This window comes from Onychomys torridus, unplaced genomic scaffold (genome assembly GCF_903995425.1).
Source record: "Onychomys torridus unplaced genomic scaffold, mOncTor1.1, whole genome shotgun sequence".
Taxonomy (NCBI): domain Eukaryota; kingdom Metazoa; phylum Chordata; class Mammalia; order Rodentia; family Cricetidae; genus Onychomys; species Onychomys torridus.
Window position 1 is genome coordinate 1 of NW_023413715.1, and position 9123 is coordinate 9123.

The window sequence follows — 9123 nt, forward strand, 5'->3', positions numbered from 1 at the left end:
ATCACATGTAATAGTTTAATAAGATTTTCAATCTGCAGCAAGATGGAATTTGGTCAGGGACCATCATTTGGAAACTGGCCACCATATCTTTCCATGAGGCTTTGTTGCTATTTTTGAATAACTACAACTCCCAGAATCCCACGAAGCTACCTGATAGAGCAGATAGAGCTTACAGGTTAACTTCAGGTCTGACAGTAGGCAGGAAGTACATGAGCAGGAAATACATTAGGATGTGTGCTTGCCTCTGATTGGGTGTGGGAATGAGGGGGTAGGGTATGCGGGCAGGAACTGCATCAGGAGATATATTTGCCCCTGACTGGAACTGATGGGAAATATAGTGGCCCTGTGGTTTTAACTTTTTAAGCCTCTGCAAAATGTGACTTGTAGTCAACCATTTCTTGGGAATCCTGGAAGGGACCTGGCCAGAGTCCACCAACCTGGCCAGTATTAATTAAAGCTTGCTTCAATTTTGAAAAAAAAAAAAAGATAGAAACTGTCCCCAATTCCCATGGTACTAGTTGAAGACAGGAGGGGTCATAGAGAAGTCACCCAGAATTCTCATGGCTAAAGTGAAGTCTCCTGGGGCAGCTGTGAGATGTCTGCAGTGGTGTAATGGATCCAAGCCTCCTGAGGCTGAACTAAGCAGCAGCCATGGTCACAGTGATCTTGTCAGCTGGGGTGATGTCTAATCTGAGCATCCCTGGGTGTTCCCACAAACAGGATGCCATGATGATGGTCTGACCAGTCATCTATGGGAGTGTCTGTTAATCATCTCCTCCCTCCAGACAACTGGGAACAGGGAAGGATCCTCAAAGCTGTTACTCCAGTGGTCATGTGACTTACCATGACTGGTTTCCATTGTTCAAAAGGGAGAAACACCAAAGGAGCCCACAGGAAAGACCTCACAGAACCAACATTCTCATCAATGTTTAGGTCAAATCCCCTCAGGGTGAAGGGAACATTACTGTTGGAATGGGAGCACACATGGGTTCTAACATGACTACCAGTGTTTGGGATTTGTGTTACCTGACCTGAGCCAGTCAGTTAAAAGAAGTACTAGAGGAACCAGGCATGGTGGCATATGCCTGTAATCCAATGATTGACAGTAGAGATAGCAAGATCATGAATTGGAGGCTGTCATTAGTACCTACTGAGTTTGAGGTCAGCCTGGGCTACATAAGATGCTGTCTTAATATCAAACAAGCAGCAAGCTAACCAAAACTCCAGAGAGTCAGCAAAGTCATGGAGGCTGGTCATCTGTTACTTCACTTTGTTTGGAGACAGAGAACTTGAAGATTCAACAGTTTTTTCTTTAGATTTACTCAAACAAATTCTGTGAATATTAATAGTTTCATTTAAGCAATATATAATGTTGAAGAGGAAATTGAGAGTTTCTCAGTTTCTGTGACCTCAAACTCAGTGACATGTGAGGTTCTGTGTATGGCCTTGGCTACCTGCAAAGTTGGGAGACTTCATCCAGAGGAGCAGGAGACTGAGCTGGTCACCCAGACCTACCCACTGGGCCTGAAGACACTATAGAGTCTCTTCTTGGGGCTCCCCTGGGCAGGGGTGCAGGGAGGTGCTCATGCTGAGGTTGGCAACACATGAGGGAGATGAAGATGATGATATCATCCTAGGGGAGAAAGAAGAGGTCAGATGGGGGTGGGACAACTGTGTTAATGTAAAGTCTCAGGTGCAGCCTGAGTGTCCTGTCTACACCACCAGCCTCCATCTTTCCACTCTCTGGCATCTGCTCCACTCTCCTCAGGACCCACTCTGGACAGGTTTCTCTGGGTCTGTATGTTGTCATTGTGAAAAAGAATTCAAGGAGTGCTGGGAACCTAGTTTGACAGGATGGGTGGACAGCCGGACAGTTTTTCATCAGTGAGGTTATCTTCTGGGTCAGGGCCCACAGGGCCTGCACTATGGGTTAATTGCGGGAAGTTTCTGGAACTGGATTTTTCAGACAGAAATAGGAAGGGTTGATCCTGTTTTCTGTCACCACTGTCATGGGAAAACACAGCTGGGTATAAAATCAGAGTCTGAGTGCTAGGAACACTGTCAGAAACTGGAGTCTAAAAAGTCACAGAGCCTGGCCTAGAGAGACATTGTTTACTCAGGATGAGGACTGGGTAATCTTGTGGTGGCAGATCAGCTGTGAAAGGTACCTTGTGTGATCATGCGCTCTCGCGCATGCGTGTGTGTGTGTGTGTATGTGTGTGTGTGTGTGTGTGCATGTGCATATGGGTACAAGTGAGTGTGTGCTCGTGTATGTGGAGGCCAGAGGAATGCCTCAGGTATTACTCCCCAGGACACCATTCACCTTGTGTTTTTTGGTTCTTTTTTGTAGGTTTATGTTCTTTGGTTTGGTTTTTGTTTGTTTGATTGATTGCTTTTTTTTTTTTTTGAAACAAGTTCTAACTATATAGTTTTTCTTGGCCTGGAACTGTATATGTGGACCACAATAGCCTGGAACTGAAAAAGATGCATTTGCCTCTCCCTCTACCTCCCAAAAACTAGAATTAAAGGCATGCATTCTTATGTTGAGCCCACCTTGGCTTTAAATATTTAAAATTACACTTAATTCTTTACTCTGTGGGGTCAGGACACACATGTGCTACAGCCTGGGCAGCAGCCAGGTTCTCACACTGCAGTCTGACACTCCTCATGGTCACATGTATGCAGAAGCCCCATGTGTGCACACCAAGCCCCAGGCTGCTCTTTCACAGAAAGTGCCCCCCCCCGTGAAAGCACCATGGCTGCAGGCCCAGTCACTGCATTTATGGGAAACATGGTTGTCATTGCAGGAGTGTGATTACAGCATGCTGGACAGAAATCATCCCACAGCAGGACCCTATGGGGATTCAACTGAGTTCAGATCCTGAAACTAGAACAGAGCCCATGATCTGGGACTCAGGGTCCAGCAGGGGGCAGCAGTGAGGCTGAGCACAAGGGGCAGCTGGGATCCTGTGGAACCCTCCAGACCCAGTTGTGTTAAAAAGCTGGTGACCAGCACCTGACATATGGCAGCCTCATCAGGTGTCCAGCCCCTCTGTAATGACTTAGAAACCTCTGGCCTTTTACCCACAGACCCCAGAGAGTAGGGCAAATGAAGCCTGGAGGTGAGCATCCATGACCAGGAGGGCCCCCTCTCAGACCTCACTGAAGTGAAAAATGTGGTTCATCTGGTGGAGTGCTTACCTGCGTGGCACACACAGAACCCTTTGTTCTATCTCCAGCAGGAGACAAAGGGACATGATTTGTCATTCCATCACTTGGATGGGCAGAGAGGAGGATCTGTAGGAGTTCAAGGTCATCATTATCTACATCACAAGGTCAAGGCCCAGCCTGGGCTACATGAGACCCCATCCTCATGTAGGGGGCGGTGTCTTTCTGACAGGTACAATTGCCCCTTCCCCTCTTCTGACTAGCCATCTGGGGCCAACTCATTCCAAAGGTTCTGTGTCTCTGAGTGTCCAAGGGCAGCATGGATGGATACAGAAGTGAGTCCATGTGCTGCTGGGAGTGAGGACATGACTGTTTGAGCCTGGCTCAGGTCAAGGGATCTGAGGACCATGGGGACTGTGAGGAAGGCAGAGACAGCAGATGTGACAGAGGCAGGCTGCATAGTCACCTGCAGGGAGGCATGGAGAAGGCAGTCAATGCAGGAACCTAAGGAAATGGGAAGTCGCCTCTGCACATGTCACTCAGGGAGAATGATGCCACTTCCTCTGGTACACTCTTGTCTTCCAGAACTGATGGAACCCTGTCATGGGGAATGGGAAGGATGACACTCCTACAGAACCAGCCGAGTCCAGACAACCCCCGGCTGCCCCCGTCTCACCCTTCACCTCAGTAACAGGCCAGTTGTGTCCACATTAAGAGATGTTCCAGGCAATATGTTATAAGGATATGTTGCTGGTCTGACCTTTCACTGCTCACTTCATCCAAAGAAGGTTCGAGAGCCACCATAGCTAGAAAGAGTCACTCAGTGCTTTGTGAGAACAGCCTCCTGGGAGCCCAGCAGCAGGTCTGTGGCCTTTGAGGGATTTCAGAGGCTGCACGAGCAGGCAGCCTGAAGTCTGTGTGGAGTGGAGGACTACAAGTACTTGAGATGAAGTCCAGTCAACCTGCCATGTGGCAGTCATGTGACATGTGCCAGGCTTCTCTGATCCTTGCCATCCTCTTCTGAGGTGTGTGAAGGTTGGAGGATGTAGAAAGTCTCCTTCAGAAGCTGGAGTAGCTTTGGAGTCACTGTCTAGGAGAGAGACGATCACCCAGGAAGCCCAGGGTAGTTACAGACTCCAGCAGCAGCAGGCCAGGGCGAGAGTGTCCACTGGGCCTTGGCTCTGCCGGGTGCTGTGAAGAGTCCCTGAAGGACAAGAAGAGGAACAAAGAGCAGATGGTGGTGGGGACATCGAGCTAGGGCTGGGACGGAATGTGTTTCCTCATCACCTCCATCTCTGTCTGAAGTGAGCAGAAACTGACCACTTCTGTGCCTGAGGTTATTAGAGGGGGGGAGACAGGGAAGAAAGGAGGGAGGGAGAGATAGAGAGACAACCAGCATTAAGGAGACATAATGAGAAACAGTTGAGGAGGGGGAGGGCAGGAGTGGAGGAAATCTGGAGGTGAGGAAACAGTGATTACATAGGAAATGGGCAAGACTGGATAAGACAGAAGATTAAGATGTAAGAGATGAGAACCCAGGATGCAGAGGTCAATTCCACATCCTTCAGCTAAAAATGGGGTCTGGGCTCAAGGGCACGGCCTCTCAGTGACCACAGGGCAGATCTTCCGTACCATGGGAAAGAAGAAAACAGAATCATGAAGGAAGTTGCTGGTACAAGGAGGTGGAGATGGGGAGGTCCTGCCCTACTCTGTCCTCACATGAGAAGACTCAGGGATTGTGTGCCCCTTTACCCTGATTCTTCCTGACTCCTGAGCATCCCAGGTCCCTACAGGGCTCCTCTCCTGCCTGTGCTCCACTGGTCTCACTTCCTGGAGGGAATCAGGCCATGGCTTGGATCCTGCTTCTGCTGCTGTCAGCTGCATGCCTGCAAGCTGGTGAGTTTGGGGACCTTGTTAGCAGGGACTCTGCCTTAACCACAGGAGGGCTAGTGGGGCTGGGAAGAGCAGGCTGTCCTATGGACAGGTCACTGCTGGAGGAGCCAGCCAGTCCTCTGTGCCCAAGAGAGAGCTCATCCTCAGAGGGTCCAACCCAACCCTTCTTTGTCTGTGCTCTACTGCATGGGACAGTGTGACATAGGGACAGTCCTTGCCCTGTGTCCCACACCCCTGTAGATGATGGCTCAGGAAGCTCTGGGTTGTCCTTTCCATCCCCTGCAGTGGCTTTCTATTCTCCCCATCCTTCCCAGGTTACTCAGCAGGATCCAACAGAGAAAGACCCTTTGGGGTCAACCAACCAGCAACCTCACTGGTGTCCAGGGCGGCTCCATCGAGATCCCCTTCTCCTTCTACTTCCCCTGGGAGTTGGCAGAGGATCCACAGATGAAGATTTATTGGAGATGGAAGATCTTCCATGGGGAATTTATCTACAACTCCTCCTCAGGTTTCACACATGAACATTTCAAGGAGCGCCTTGTCTTGAACTGGACACAGCCTCAGACATCCGGAGTCCTCAGAATCCTGCACTTGAATAAGTTGGACGAGACAGTGTACTTCTGTAAGGTTCATCTGAACACAAGAAATGGCAGGGAGATGTGGCAGTCGATTCCTGGGACCCAACTCTCCATCACCCACAGTAAGCACATCCCACGTAAGGTCCTGGTGGCCTTGGCTTCCTTGGTACCATACATGTCATAAGAGATACTACATGTCTGTTCCTTCCCACAGATTCCTCTCCTGTGTTCTGTCCCCTCCCCAGAGCTCTGCCAACTTCACATTTCCTCTTCTCAACAACTCCCCACAAACCTTAGCTGCTCTCTCTGATCTGCCCTCATGTGCCCTCAGACCCACCCCCCCCCCCGTCTCAGCTCTTCCCAGATGGCCCAGTCTCCTGCTCCTTTCTCCAAACTGCACTACCGCCCTGCCCACCCCACCCTCGTTGACACAAATCCATGTGGATCTGGCCTCTCCAGGACAGAGCAGCCTTCACCTGGTCCTGTGTCAGGGTCCCGGTTGGATCTGGACTTTACACCATATCTCGTGCCTTGCACAGAAGGTGCCTTCTGGTCCCATGTACCCTCCTCCTCTGGGTCCCCCCACTTCAGTCTCTAGACACATCCCCCACCTCTCCCTGACACTGTTTCTATTCTGCTTCCTCATTTCCCTCTTCCCTTCTTCCTCCCCATCCCCCATCTTCCCCTCACAGACCTCATGTTCTCACCATGATCAGGTTCTCTGGTCACTTCTCCTCCTCCATGGCAGCTGAACTGAAGCTTCCACAGAGTGCACACAGGCCCGGCCTATGTGTGGACACTTCCCCGGCCACCTGTCACCACTGCTGGGCACTGTCGTGGTCACTATACAGAGAGACATGGAGACCAGCAGAATTCCACCCCTGCCAAGGTCATGCTGGTCAGGAACAGGCCTCTAATAGAACCTCTTACATCCAAACATCTGTCAACCAGTAGACACGTGGCCTCTGTGGAGTCATACTATTGCTTGCCTGCTTTCTATCTTGATTTTGTGGGATGTGTATATACTGTGTAAGCAAGCATGCATGCGTGTGTGTGGTGTGTGTGTGTGTGTTGTGTGTGTGTGTGTGTGTGTGTGTGTGTGTGTGCTGCATGGGTTCACATGTGTGTCAGCGGGGGGGAGTATTTCATTTTTTCTTGGGAAGGTCAGAGGCGGAATGGACATTGGGGTTCCTCCTCTGGTTAGACCCACCGTATTCCCATGAGGCAGGGTCTCTCACTGAACCTGGAGCTCATAGTTTGGGGCTAGGCTGTGAAACCCCATTGATCCTCTTGTCCTATCTCCCACGGTGCTGTGGTTACAGGTGCTCATGTGATCTCTCTTGCAAATAAGGTGTATGATATCTGAAGAAGGAACACCCAAGGTTAACATCTGACACACACACAGACACAAGTTCATGCACCATTGTGTGTGTGCAAAATTTTAATAAAAACTACATTTTTAGAAAATAAATATAAAATTAATAGTCAAATAATAATCATCATTAATTACATTGCCAATTCTCAGCCGTGCCAGTGATAAATGGATTTGTCCCTTCCAGGTTAGACCTGCCTGCTTCCCCCCCCCCGACCCTCCCGAAAACCACGACTCATCTTAACCCTGTGCTGGTTCAGGATAAACTCCACAGTCTGAACTGACCAGGCACCTTACCTCTGCATTTCCTGTGTCTCCTACATGTTTCCTAAATGACTTCTGTCCTTCCAGCCTCCTCCCTCTTCCTCCTTTCCTAATTTTCTAACCTTTCTGATAATCTATCAGGTGATCGTAGAACAATCAATTTAAGGCAGCCATGCCTTTCTCTCTTCAGGCACACACACCATATTGTTTTTCTTGTCCCGGGACACGTGCACACGAGACAAGGGCTCTGTCATTGACTTACACCTCACTCCACTATGAATTCTTCCATCAGTATTTTTCATCAGCATTTTAAAAATTAATTCATTAACTGAATATTCCTGCCCATTGTTTTTAAAATATTAAAACTAACAATAAAATATTTTTCTTTTTTTTCCATTTCATTAAGGCAGAGACTCATGTGTCTTTCCATAATTTCATTTTTGTAGCCAAATTTAATAGTAATGTTCTTTGCACGTTTTCTCTTTTATCTCTAAGCAAAAAGGTCCCTAGTGATAGATTTCTCTCTGTCTGTCGGTCTCTCTCTCTCTCTCTCTCTCTCTCTCTCTTTCTTCTTCTTCTTCTTCTTCTTCTTCTTCTTCTTCTTCTTCTTCTTCTTCTTCTTCTCTCTAGCTCTCCGTCTCTCTGTCTCTCTGTCTCTCTTCCTATGTTTCCTTTGATGGGTCTTTGGGTCTTTATCTGGGCTGAACTCACAAACAGGGCTAGGACAGCTGGCAGTGATCCCCAAGGATCTGTCTATTTTCCCCTTGAAGTGCTGGCATTACAAGTGCATGGCAACACACACAGGTCCCTGGGGATGCTGGGAAGAGGAAGGGTTGAGTCAGGAGTCCTCAGGCAGATGCAGAGGAAACAAGATGAGAATGCCCTACTGAGAAAAGCTACCAAGTTAAACATAGATAAGAAAGAATTATGGGATAATTTAAGTGTAAGAACCAGTTAGTAATAAGCCGGAGCTAGTAGCGGATCATTTATATATAATTATATTAATATATTAATATGTAATATAACATATATTATTTATATAAGTCTTTGGATGGTAATTTGGGAAGCAGTTACCAGGTATTTGGGAGTTGCTGAAGGGACAGAAACTTCCACTTACACCAAAGCCCCAGGCTGCTCTTCCACAGAAAGTGCCCAACCCCTGTGATAGCATCATGGCTGCAGGGTACAGTCACTGCTATTGGGGGGAAATGGAGTTGGCACTGCAGGAGACAGATTGCAGCATCCTGGACAGAAATCAACCCACAGCAGGTCCCTATGGGGGTTCAACAGAGGACTTGAAACTAGAGCAGAGCCCATGACTTGGGATTCAGGGCAGCAGGTGTCCTAGTTCAAGTTTTTATTGCTGTGAAAAACTCCGTGAGCACAGAACTTAGGGTGGAAAAGGTTTATTTGGTTTACACTTCCCAATCACTTTCAAGGCTGACTTCCTTCGTCTCCTCCCAGCCCCCAAGACCACCTCTGCAAGCCCCACCACTGCAACTTCTGCACTCACCAGAACTGCCCTCACAGCCACAGAAGGGAAGAAGAGTGGACAGAAAGAAAGCCTGGGTCCGGGAACCACAGTTGGGTTTGGCAGTGGCTGCTGCTGTACTCCTGGCTGGGGTTTTGGGATTGATGGTGTTCCTCAGGTGGAGGAGAAGGAAAGGTAAGTGGTCCACACTGCACCCCATCACACTTCCTGAGTGTTTCCACAGAACAGTCGACACCAGAGTCCTGGAAGGGGATTGATGACAGGGCAGATGCCAGGGCTCAGAGATGGCTGAGTTAGGAAACTGCTTGAGTCCTGGATGTTGTCCTCCAACACACCCACACCAGGGTATGTGCACA

General features: G+C 48.8%; 1 pseudogene; it reads left to right on the forward strand.

The window, feature by feature from the left end:
- Positions 1–4742: 4742 nt before the first annotated feature.
- On the forward strand, positions 4743–8876 carry LOC118576441 (annotated as a pseudogene).
- Positions 8877–9123: the final 247 nt, after the last annotated feature.